This window comes from Pteronotus mesoamericanus, unplaced genomic scaffold, assembly GCF_021234165.1.
Source record: "Pteronotus mesoamericanus isolate MK-2021 breed Mesoamerican mustached bat unplaced genomic scaffold, CSHL_Meso_final scaffold_174, whole genome shotgun sequence".
Lineage (NCBI taxonomy): Eukaryota > Metazoa > Chordata > Mammalia > Chiroptera > Mormoopidae > Pteronotus > Pteronotus mesoamericanus.
Genome location: NW_026555309.1, coordinates 6,385,105 through 6,398,895, shown reverse-complemented (window position 1 = coordinate 6,398,895; position 13,791 = coordinate 6,385,105).

The following is a 13,791-nucleotide window of genomic DNA, read 5'->3' as shown; positions in this document are numbered from 1 at the left end:
TTGACATGAAAAACAGACAAGTGCGGGGGCAGGAGAGATGGACCTTAGTGACTTCTCCAAGATGGGGGATCTCAGAGTTTCCCTTGAGCTTTATGGTCCCTGCCTTGTATCCTCAAAACTGAAACATTGTGTGGGAATGAGGGTGGTGTTTTGACAATACTTGGGTGAGAAGAGTCTGGTTATTGGAAATAAACAATTAACTCCTGGTTCTAGGGCTGGCATCTTCTGAGAACATCTTCTTGATAAGGTGGCGGTCCTCTAGCCTCTTTGTCTAGCCAAGTCATATGTGGGTGTGTCACAGCCATAGATTAAAATATTATGCAAATATTTTAAAACATTGTGTTTACATACATACACACACAACTATATTACGTGTCTTGGTTGGACCAGGAGGTATTTGTGTCTTTTGTGTCTTACGCTCACTGTTTAATTTTTGAATTTGCTGAAAAGTGAAAGAGCCTGAAGAAACCCTGCTTTTGGTGATTCCTTTGTTTCAGCAACTTTAGACCCTTACAAGTAGAGTTTTTATCTCCCAGGATACAAGATGGCACCTTCTTAGTCCTTTCTAACTTGTTGCCATTTACTTTCTTAGAGGTGTATTCTCTTCATGGGTATAAATGGAGAGGTGCTGCTGATGGTCAGCAAACACCACTCTGGCTGCTGTGAAAGATGGCAGCCATGCAAGAGGTCGCCTGCACCATTATCCAGCTTTGCAAGCAGGGTCAGGCAGTGGGGTTGAGGAAGACACCTTCCTATGCTCTTCCATAGTAGCTCAGCGTGGGTTAGCCAGTGCCTGTGTTTCTCAGCCCATTCCATTGACCTCCATATTAATGGTCAAATCATTGGTCTTAGTTTTCAGAGTTGTAATTTTTAAATGTTCACTATATCTGAGAGTCTTTTTAAAGTGGAGATCGGATTATATTACTCTCTTGCTTTAAACATTTTAAGGATACCCCATGGCTCTAAATAAAACAAACAAACAAACAAAAACTATATTCCTTCACAAGGCTTAAAAGGCTCAGTATTATTTGATTCCTGAATGCCTAGCCAGCCTTAGTTTCCTCTTTGTCCCACCACATAGTCTACAATCCAGCCGCATTGACTTTCTTTGTTAAAAAATAAGTCTCCTCCATCTCTTGGGACATACTGTTTCCTTATCTCCATTGCTATTTCTTGCACTTTGTTTTCCCAAATATTTCTCACTCAATTTCTTGATTTCCATTTAGAATGAAATTCATTCAGGAAGCATACCATACTAGATGAGGTGACATGCTCTTCTTTTTTCTCCATGGTACCCTGTTCAACCCCTATCATAAAAATTACCTGTATTTGTCTCTGGTGGCCTAAGTTCTCGACTAGGAGATAAAATCCTTAGAGGTAAAGACCTTATATATCTTGCTTTCCAAGTTATCCCCAATGTCTACTATGGTGCCTGTCATGGTATGGTGTGGAATAAATACTTGATGACTAACAATATAATATTTTTTTCTTTTTCTGTGTCCTCAGAGATGTATTATTTTAAAGCATGCATATTGGAGGGGGAGCATAGTGCAATGATAAACAGCCCACAATCTGGGCTTGATTTATAATTGACATTTATAAACTGTATGACTGAGCAAGTTGTTTAATTTCTCTGTGCCTCAGTTTATATATCTGTTAAATGGAGACAGCACATACCTCACAGGGTTGTTCTGAAAATTAAATAAGTAACCTTTGTAAAACATTTAGAACTTACATGGCACATGGTACATATACATTTTGAGTGTTTGACTAATAAACAATAATCCCTTCCAACAGCTTTTAAACTGAGAGCTATGAAGTACTTAAAGCATATTTTCAACTGACTTTCAAGTCTGTTAACATACCTCAAAGCACGGCTGCCAACACTAACTTGAATTTAAAAAAAAATATTTTAGTGTTTTATTCCATTGGCAATAAGAAACAAGCAGCTCATAGCACTATTTTTATTCATCATAATCCAGTGTAATATTTATGGAACATCCTTATGTTCTTCAAAGACTTACTTCATGAACTAAACCTCTTTAATAACTGCCAGACATTATAATGTGAAGATAGTGGTTGTGGTCCTACTATTCTCTTGGTACTTCCTTCACTGCAAAATTATGGCTCTTGCCTTGGATTATATTTTAATATCATGTTTTTGGCTGATTCTCTATAGTAACCTAGTCAGATGCACTATAAGATGACACTGCAGCATAGTTACTTGCAGAGGACCTTGGCAGCAGCTTTGCCTGTAGCATGAATTACCAAAATGGCTCCTTCTCTTAGACACACTAATACTCCTCTGGTGTACAGTGCAGCATGGGCAAGAGCTGACATCAAATAATACTGGTACCATCAGGGTTCTAGGCATTCCTTATCTTTCCTGCAATATGTGAGACCCCAGCACTACTCAGGAACCATTGAGTTTGAACTAGGAAAAATTAAGGAAGAACAGAAAAAGTATTCCATATAAATACATGTTTGAGATAACAAAGGACAAATAAGATTTAGAAACATGTTGAACATCTCAATAAATCTCAATTGTTTAAAAACTGGACCTGAACTGGACATTGTAAATAAACTTTAAAACTCACTAAATTGATTCATCATTATTTATTGAATGATTATTATCAGGTGTGGTATGTACAAATTGTCAGTAGTGTGGTGGAGGATCTTGGGTATTGACCCATTCGTGAAGGTATGGTTTAAGTTAGATTTTGAATAAATCAATTCGAATGCAGAATTTACCTCTAGGGAGGGGAAATGGGAAGTCCAAAACATAGGGTACAAAGGATTACTAGGTTCAGGTGTGATTTAACACCTTCCTTAGATAAATTAACTTCATGAAGCAGGGAATAGCAGTTAAGATAGAGCCTATTCAGGAGAGAGGCAGCACAGATGTCCATGTAATGAGATTTCTTCCAAACTATCTCTAGTCTTCTACAGAAATACTTGGTTTTGTGGGGAAAAACTTATCATGTGAGTTTTACATGTAATGAGAACAGTGACATGTTGCTGAAAATGTTTGGTCTTCAACATGCCCAAATAGGAAGTATCTGCATTTCAACCTTTTTTATGTCACTTACTGACTTGGACAAATATAACTACACTCTGGACTTCCCTCTCTCATCTATAAAATAGGGTTGTAAAAGAATTCAATGAGATAAGTCATGTTAAGTACCTGGCTCATACCAAATTGTTATTGTTGCTCTGGGTTCAATTTTTCAAAGACAATTATACCAGTTGTGAGTGTCCAGCGTAGGTATTAAGGACAAACTGTATCTGCAACTCTTCTCCTCTTGGGGTCAGATGTTACTGTATGCTGCTGATGAGCATTACTCTGATTTATGGCTTTCTGCATTGTCTGGCTCACAGTCAATGGATTATTCTTCACGAGTCATAAAAGTGGCAAAGGAATTCAAATTGGGATTGAAGCGTAGGGAGCATTTATACAATTTATTAGCTTCTATACCAGTCTCTGGGTAGTGATCTCAGCTCCGAGCCTGCACTCTAGGGCCTGGTAGGCTAGTATACTTGCCTTAGAAAGATACCTTCATATATCTGGAATGTAAGAATTCACTTCTACTATGGTCAATTCATCTATATACATAGATTTTTCTGGTGAGTAGATGCAAGGCAAAATCCCTGGTGAGCCTCAACCACAACTTGAAGTCTAGAACAGGCTTTTAAGAAACTGTTGCTGTGAGGTGTGAGGTCAGGACTGGATCTGAGATTTATATTTCTATGGTGTTGGGGGAAGCCTGGAGGAATAACCCATACTCTCTAAGATATCTTGTGAGATCACTGGAAGTTCCATTTCGTTTTTGTTGAAAATGGGAAGTCTTGTTTCAATAAATCCTTAGAGTCCTTTATCTTCATCCATCTTTTATTGTATTTGGCAAGGGAATTTCCAGCTTATTTTCAGGCAATTTCTAAAATAAGTTCATATATAATACAGAATATATAATATGAAGTATATAATTAACCTGACCAACTACTTACGATCTTTACAAAAATTAGTATATGCAACCTATTGTGAAAATTGAAAGATAAAAATATGTAGCTTTGTTGGTGGGTTTAAAAGAAACTGGATCAAATATCTAGGCATAGGATAGCAAGTACCTGAAGATAGAGAGGATGAAAATGTAATAGGGGAGATGTAAGATGGAGCAAATCTCAGAGAAGGAGAGGTAGGGAAGTATAGAAGGCACTGGGGTAGAAGAGTTAACATATGTTTCTTTGGGATGGGAGGTTTCGTGGAGTGGATGATGAGGATGTGGAGAACGTTTAAGTGGATTGTCTCCACCTTTTCAATAAAGTGACAATGCCATAAACCCAGTGTAGTTTTGGGGCAAAGGTTTAATACAGATACAGTATGGAGGGAGTGGTTGATGTAAAAATATTATATTTGTGATAAGTGCAACTGGCAAGATTCTGTGGCTTTTTCTGGTGATGTTATGTAGCCTGGGGGTAGATACAGGAAATGATGGAATGAAATGTCTTGTCATCCAGATTATCCATCTCTCAAGTTAGGACTGTTTTTTTTTTTTTCCCAGAGAAAGAAATCCTTCTCTTTCTTAATATAATGTAGTTTTGTCATTAATCAAGTCCTCAGAATTCTTTTTGGGGGTACAAATCATGATGACATGCGACAATTGATCGTTGATTCCTTTTTCTTTTTGTAAGTAATTCCTTACTATAAAATTTTTCATAAAAGTAAATTTACTAACCATAATTGAAGTGTCAATGGCTCCTAATATATGGAACATGGTTATTCACTTTTCATATCATTATTGTCTTATCAGATAGCCTCATTCGTACATGTTGCTATAATATTGTAATATGTTATTTAAAAAATTTCTTCATCTTTCAGTAGAGTGACATTGAACAGTATAGATCCTTTGGACAACATTATATTTTACATGAGGTGCTACCAATTAAGTTTTAGAACTTTAGAGTCTATCAAATGATTGTATTTTAAGTTATTGATAGTGCATTTAGTTGTCCTAGACAAAATCTATTTCTTATTTTAAACAATAACATATCCCAAGATCTTAGGTGCATTCATCATCTTTTCCTTTTTGAACAGGCCAAAGATGGTATTTTGATGAGTTTGGCCATTTTCCCAGCAAGAGTGGGTATTAGGTATTGACCTTTCCAATATTTTGAATTCTACTGAATTTCTTCATTACTTTGTAAAGGCTTAACATATTATCTCCTTGGATGCAATGTCATTAGTCATGCTAAGCCAATAACTAGCTGAGACAGGTTGATTACTTCATTAAAACACCTGGGTTTGTGAATAGTTAGGGAAGTAAGACTATTTTGCATAATACTATAATGGTGGATACATGTCATTATAAATTTGTCTAAACTCATGGAATGTTCAGTGCAAAAACTGAACCCTAATGTAAACTATTGACTTCAGTTATAACATTGTAACAATATTGGCTAATCAGTTATAACAAATGTAACACACTAATGCAAGGTGTTAATAATAATAGGGGAAACATCTGTGTGAGGATGGGAGGGGACATATGGGAAATCTCTATACTTTTTGCTCAATTTTCTGGAAACCTAAATGGCTCTAAAACTGTTTTTTAATGAAAATACTTCATAAGTTTACCAAAAAAGGAGACAAAGATTCATAGCTAAAAGAAATAACCAGCATTATAAAGACTGCTATACTAACCAATACAGAAAAGAACAGAATATGTGTTAAAGGTTTGTAGGTTACAAGTAAAGCATTGCAATTACTTAGTTATACATGCATTTCAAACAACATATCCGTGTTGGCTTAATTATGCATATAAAAGCAAATTCTTATATACATATGAACTGCTATTACTTTCATACCCATGGGTGTAAGTGAGCATGAGGGCTGCTGTGCTGGACCCAAGCCATGCTCACTAGTTATAGTTCTCGCGATTAACTTCTATTTTCTGGGAGGGCATGGCTGTCATCAACTTCTGAGATTCAAAATTTCTCCAAAGTTTCTTATGTTTCTTTAACCTGATATTTAATTATTTACTCTATTATTATAGATCTTCTTGAGACTATATATGATTATTTCCTGAATAGGTAACACATTCCAAATACTTACACTTATCAGTCATAGTGTTATGACTTAAAACTAACTCTTTAAAGCATTTTCAGTGGGTAACCCATTGTTCTAGAATTCTGGCAAGTGAACTTATTCCTAATTTCCTAATTTTAAAAATTAAAATGACATCTCAGTTTATATATTTTCCATGATCACAGCGTTGTTTTATTTTCTTATTTCTTGGAAAGAGAACCTTGATATCATGTGTTATTCTAAGGAAGAATATGAGGTTACCTAATTCATGTGAGTTCAGGAATCCCCAAAATGTTTGTTTTCCTCTATTGCCTTGCCAATTAACTGGTGGATGCCTGAGATTTCACTGTTAAATACTTATTTCTTTAACATAATTGTGTAACCACTGTTAAAATTTGATCACCCAGGGAGACCATACAGAACAAAGAGATTGGGAATGGAGAAAATCAACTTCCTCATACTTGGTATCCGTGCCTGGAAGAACCAGAAATTTGTGAGTGGTTTCCATCAGCAGATGCTCAAGAACATGAGATGATGATCTGTTACAACCAGACATCAGAAATGTTGGCTTTAAAAGCATTCAGCCTAGTGCTCAGTAGTCAGGTAACATAGACACCAGGTACACTTGTTGGGTTGTACTTAGGTGCTTGGAGCAGTGACTGGCCTTGAAATATTTTCTCTGAAATTGGAATATTTCCCCTAAAATCATACCATTCTGGGAAATAACATTATATGATGCAAAGAACATAAACCAAGAGAGAAATATAGATCTGAATTCAAATTCTGGACCTTCCAATAAGACCTCTGTGACTTGAAACAAATGTTTTATTTTCTCTTTTTCCTCAACCTACTCTTCTGGAAAACAGGAAAAAATATACTCAGGATTGTTTTGAGTTATGAGTCAATAAAATCAGTACAGGGTCAGTGCCTGATACAGCGTTGGCACCCAATACATGGTAGCTGTTATTGTGGCCTCAAATCAACTTTATCTGTCAATTTTATTTGAAACTTATCTGCCAATTTTCTGTTCTTTCAGGATCTTATATTCTCAGAGGCTAATTCACTGGTAGGAAATGTTGAGTTTAATCAACTAACAGAGACGTCCCTATAAACCTTTTCTTTCAGATCATTTGGAATGAGCTAGAAAAAAAGCTAGAAAAAACTTGGTGAGATAACATATTTTCAAAGAGTTATAGTGCATACCAAAACATCTGACACCAAAGGGTTTCGTATAACTAACTGAAGCACCTACTCAGTACTGTTCCCTTACATATTCATAGTAAGACCAAGTGTGATCTTACTTTAATGGAGAAATAGCATGGTGATGCAGCAAACACAAAAGGCACTTAACTTTTTTCAATATCACCCTTGCAAAGATCAAATTTTCTTTCCAGTTGTTGTCCATATATAGCATAAATTTTACAGAATTATAAAAATAGGGTAGGTGCTGTTCTAAATTTTGTTTTTACTCTTATTACATGCCTATTAATTTTACACACTGTTATATAATTTTTATATTATAATTTTAAATGATTATATAGTATTTAATCAAATGGAAGTATTATCTCAAATATTTGGCTATAATTGAAAATTCTAATTGTTACTTATATTTTAATAAGCAATGGCCAGGACCTGAAACTCCTCAAGATTCTCCCGACTTCACCAGATTTCTGGGTCTGTAATGCAACTGCAGCACAATGTTTATTCATTCAAAAAAACATTGAATATGTGCTGCTGATTTGCCTACTACTGTACTTTATACAATGAGAGAGGCTAGTAAGTGAAGACATGGTCCCTGTCTAAAAGGAAATTAAACATTGTGACCTTAGAGTCACATACCACTGTTGCCAACCTTCTCTGGAGTAGCCTTGAGTCAAGAGGACCCTCCCAAGCCTCACAGTGTCCTGGCACTGATACTCACAGAAGATAACCACAATCCAATCCATTTGCATTGGCTCCCATTCCAGTAGACAAAAGGGCAAAAGGGTACATCATTTATGGTTTTCCCCATGGATTTCACCTTCAGGTTGTTTGATCTACCTAGAACCGGAATGTGACTTTTCTCAATGGAGTATAGAACAACAGATATTTTACACATTTCTTTCTTTAAAAAAAAAAAACTCTAAAATTTTTTTCCATTTCCATCCCTCTACCTCCTACCCTTTGGCAACCATCAGCTTGTTCTCTATATCTATGGATCTGTTTCTATTTTGTTTTGTTTATTCATTTATTTTGTTTTTTTTAAGACTCCACATATAAATGAGATCATATGGTATTCATCTTTCCCTGTTTTATTTCACTTAGCATAATGTCCTCACTGTCTATCCATGTTATTGCAAATGGCAAGATTTCAATTTCTATTGCTGAATAATATTCCATTAAATATCCACATGACAGACATCTACCTAGATTGCTTCCATGTCTTGGCTATTACTAGCAATGCTGAAGTGAGCAAAGGGGTACATATATCTGTTTTAATTAGTGTTTTATTTAAGATGAATACCCCAAAATAGAATTGCTGGACTGTACATCAGATCTATTTTTAATTTTTTGAGTAATCTCCATGCTGTTTCCATAGTGGCTGCACTAATTTACAATCACACCAACAGTGCATGAGAGTTCCCTTTTCTTCACATCCCCACCAGTATTATTTATTTGTTGATTTTTTTTATGATAACCATTCTGACTGGTGTGAAATGACATTTCATTGTGGTTTTAATTTGCATTTCCTTGATGATTAGTAATGTTGAGCATCTTTTCATATGCTTGTTGACTATATTTCTTCTTTGGAGAAATGTCTATTCAAGCACTCTGCCTGTTTTTTAATTGGATGTTTTTTGGGAGGCGTTAAGTTGTATGAGGTTCTTATATATTCTGGATGTTAACCCCTTAACAGATATAACATTGGTGAACATCTTGTCCCTTTCAAAGTTTGTCTTTTTTATTTGGTTGATGGTTTCCTTCACTGCGAAAAAAAAAAAAACACAAAAAAAAACTTTTCAGTTTAATGTAGTCCCATTTATTTACATTTTCTTTTGTTTTCTTTGGCTATATTTTCTTTTAATCATTGTAGCTTTGTAGTTTGATATCAGGAAGCATGATACCTCCCACTTTGTTCTTTCTCAACATTTCCTCAGTTACTTGGGGTCTTTTGTGATTTCATATAAATAATTAGATTGTTTGTTCTAGTTCTGTGAAATATGCCATTGGTATGTTGATAGAAATTGCATTGAATCTATAGATTGCTTTTGGGTGGTAGGGACATTTAATGATGTTAAGTCTTTCTATCCATGAATACAACATATGCTTTCATTTATTTGTAGCTTCTTCAATTTTTTCCCTCAGTATCTTGTAATTTTCTAAGTGCAGATCTTTTACCTCCTTGGTTAAATTTATTCCTAGGTATTTTATTTTTTTTGATTCAGTTGGAAATGGGATTTTTTTTTTTTAGTTTTTCTTTCTGATAGTTCATTATTGGTTTATAAAAATGCAACCAGTCTCTGAAAATTTCTGCTATTTCATTGAATTTATTTATCAGTTCTAATAGTTTTTTGGTACAATCTTTAAGGTTCTCTAGATACTATCAACTGTATATAATGACAGTTTTACTTTTTTCTTTCCAATTTTGTTGTCTTTTATTTCTTTGTTTTGTCTCATTGCAATGGTTAGGACCTATAACACTGTGTTGAGTAAAGTGGTGATAGTGGGCATTCTTGTCATGATTCTGAGCTTCAGAGGAAAAGCTTTCAGCTTTATACCATTGAGTATGATATTAGCTGTTAGTTTGTCATATACAGCCTCTTTTATGCTGAGATATGTTCTTTCTGTACTCACTTTCTTGAGAATGTTTTTTAATAAAAGGATGGTGAATTTTGACAAAAATTATTTTCAATATCTCTTCATATGGTTTTTATCCTCTATTTTGATAATGTGATGTACCACATTGATTGATTTTTGGATATTGGACCATATTTGCCTCCCTGGATAAATCTCACTTGGATCTGTAGTACAATCTTTTTAATATATTATTAAATTCTAGTTTGGTAATATTGTCTTAAGGATTGTTGCATGCATGTTTGTCAATAATATTGGTTTGCAATTTTCTTTAAAAATTTTTAATTTTTTTTAGAGGGAAAGATGGTGTAGGAATGAATGAGAGTCACACTGACCTCCTCCTCCCAAGACCAAACTGGAATTGTGACTAAATAATGGAGTAATCACCTGGAAAACAATGGAACTATAGTGGGAGAGGAGCCTTGGAGCCGCAGACACACAGTGGATTCGACTCTCACACATCCCAATGGGTGAGAAGTGTGGTGGAGGCTCGAGAGGGTGGGCTGGGTGCCCATGGGCACTAGCACCAGAGGGACATTGAAATGGCCAGTTAGCTTCCCCCGAGAAGAACGGGGTCTGAATCATAAACAGGGACCTCTAAACTACAGCAGCTAAAACCAGGAAAATACAGACAAAATGCAACCCTGGAAAGCTTAGGGGCGCTCTCTGCCAGAGACAGGTGGCTGGGGATGCAAAGAGACATTTAAAGGGCCAAAGCAAAAATTGCAGTGGCAGCCACCCTCCTTGATCTCTGGGTAGAGGCGGCAGCAGTGTGGGCTGGTGCCTGGGAAAAGACTGGTGAGGAAAACTTTGTGAAGAGAACTGAGACGGCAGCCGGTGGAGCCCGAGTGATAACGCACCTCCCACTCTGCAGCTACCATCTCGCTCAGGCATAAGGGAATCAATTAACCTGCCTTTTGTGCACTTGGCACATAGCTTGTGAGTGTGTGAGCTGGGGGGCTAAGTGCAGACTGGCTGGGAGAGCCCTGAGGAAAGACTGGAGAGGGAGACGTTGGGGAAAGAACAGGAGGAGGAACTGGGGAGTCCCAACTCCCTCCCCGTTCCATAGTCTCCATTCTGGGCCCGCAAGGTGCGCCTCCAAAGAGGCAGAAGCGGGGTGCGCATGAACCAGACTGCCTGTGATTGAAACGCAGTCTGCACAGGTCATGGATCCTTGGCCGAAGGGGTCACAGAACTGCACAGAGACCCCTGAAGGGAGACTGGAAACAGAGGCGTTGGGGAAAGAACAGGAGGAGGAACCGGGGAGTCCCGACTCCTTCTCCTTTCCCTAGTCTCCATTGCGCAGGAAAAGAACACATCCCCAAAGAGCCAAAAGCGGAAAAGCACACAATAGAGAGCCCAACACCACCCAGTGCAGGTGCACACACTTGCGCAGAGTGGTCGGCGAGGGTTGGCGAGCGTGTGTGTGGACCCGCGTGGGCTGGCAAGGGCTCATGCGGGCTGGGAAGGCCTCCCACAGGTTGGCAGCAATGGGGCCTGTGAGGGAGTGTGCACAGTGGCCAGGGCAGGTGTAAATCGACCTGCGTGGGCGCAAGTGCAGAGCAGGACGCAGAAATAGTGGATCCCGGGCCGAAGGGGTCACAGAGCTGCCCAGAGTCCCTGGAGGAGAGACTGGAGACAGGATTAACCAGAGAGTCCTGGAGCTGACTTCCTCCCATTTCTGTAGTCATCATTTGGCAAGGGCAGGCAACGCGTACAAAGAGCCAAAAGCGGGGAAAGCACACAATAGAAGACCCTAAACAGACCAGTGCCAGGGTGCCCGCCAGCCAGGGGGGCCAGACGAGTAGGCGAGGTTGCGAAGAAGCCCCCTGGGCTGGGCCAAGCAATGTGCAAGCCCTGGCTGGTGGGGCATCCTGCTGGGCCGGGGAGCGAGATCAAGGAACCGGCATGAGAGTGCAGAGCGATCCACAGAAATAGTCGATCCCTGGCCGAAGGGGTCACACAGCTGCCCAAAGCAGGAGTCAGACAGACAGACAGAACACAGTAGACTCCTGGAAGGCTCAAACAAACAACCCAAGGCTATATAGGGTCAACAACTGACATCATCAGAGGCAGGCCCAGAAAGAAAAGTAAAGGAAAAATAAATAAATAAATAAATAAAAAGACCCTCCTACTACCATAGAAGTTTAATTCACAAGTCAGGAAATCTAGATGGCCCAATTGAAGCAGAAGCAAAAATAAATAAATAAATAAATAAATAACTTAACAGACTCTCACAAAAATGGGAAGAAAAAGAAGTTCCCCCCAAATGAGTGGAAAAGGGGACTCCCCACAGAGAGAGCTCAATGAAATAGAGGCAAGGGAACTATCAGATATTGAATTCAAAACAATGGTTCTAAGGAAGCTCAATGAGCTCAGCCAGCTCAAAGATAACTATCAGAAACTGCAGAGAAACTATCAGTATCTTACAGCAAACTATATCCACCTGGAAAAGGACATAGAAACTATCAAGAAGACACAAGAGGATACGAAGAATACCATTTCTGAATTGAAGAACACAGTAGAAGGCATCCAAAGCAGGCTGGATGAAGCCGAGGATTGAATCAGTGAGATGGAGGATAAGGTAGAAAAAAGCTCCCAGAAAGAACAAGAAATGGAAAAAAGACTCAAAAAGAATTAAGAGGCATTTAGGGAAATGCAGGACAACCTGAAATGCAATAATATCCATATAATAGGGATATGAAAAGGAGAAGAAGAGGAGCAAGGGATAGAGAACCTCCTCAAAAAAGTAATGATGGAAAATTTCCCCAATTTGAGGAGAGAAAGGGTCTCATGGATCCAGGAGGCACAGAGGACCCCACTCAAGAGGGACTCAAGGAGGTCCACTCCAAGACACATCACCATTAAAATGGCAACTATCAAAGACAAAGAGAGAATCCTCAAGGCAGCAAGGGAGAAGGAGAAAGTAACATACAAGGGGGCTCCGATTCTGCTAGGAGCTGACTTCTCAACAGAAACACTACAAGCCAGAAGGGAATGGCAACAAATATTCCAAGTCATGAAAAGCAAGGGCCTACAGCCAAGGCTGCTCTACCCAGCAACGCTCTCAATCAAAATAGAAGGGGAAATACGGAGTTTCCCAGACAAAAGAAGGCTAAAAGAATACATCTCTACCAAACCAGCACTCCAAGATATGCTAAAGGGACTGGTTTAAGAAGATGAAGGAAAAGAGTGAGAAAGAGAAAAACACAGGTACAAAGAGAAAAAATGAATAGGTTTCTATCAGTAATAACTCTCAATGTAAATGGACTAAATGCCCCAATCAAGAGACACAGGGTAGCTGAATGGATAAGAAAACATGACCCACACATATGCTGCCTATAAGAGACCCACCTCAAAACAAAGGACCTATACAGGTTGAAAGTAAAGGGATGGAAAAAAATACTCCAAGCAAATGGGCAAGAAAAAAGGCCAGGGTTGCCATACTTGTATCAGACAAAATAGATTTAAAAACAAAGGCCATAAAAAGAGACCCAGAGTGGTATTTATAATACTTAAAGGAAGAATCTATCAAGAAGACATAAACATTGTAAACTTATATGCTCCCAATATAGGATCCCCCAAGTATATAAGGAAATTGTTGGACTGCTTCAAAAAAGATATAGACAGCAACACATTGATAGTAGGGGATTTCAACACCCCATTGTCAAAAATGGACAGATCTTCCAAACAAAACATTAATAAAGATATTGTGCAGCTGAATGACACACTGAATCAAAGAGATTTAACTGACATATATAGAACCTTACATCCCAAAGAAGAAAAATACACATTCTTTTCAAATGCTCATGGCAGTTTTTCAAAGATAGACCATATGATAGGACACAAAGCAAACCTCAGCAAATTCAGGAATATTG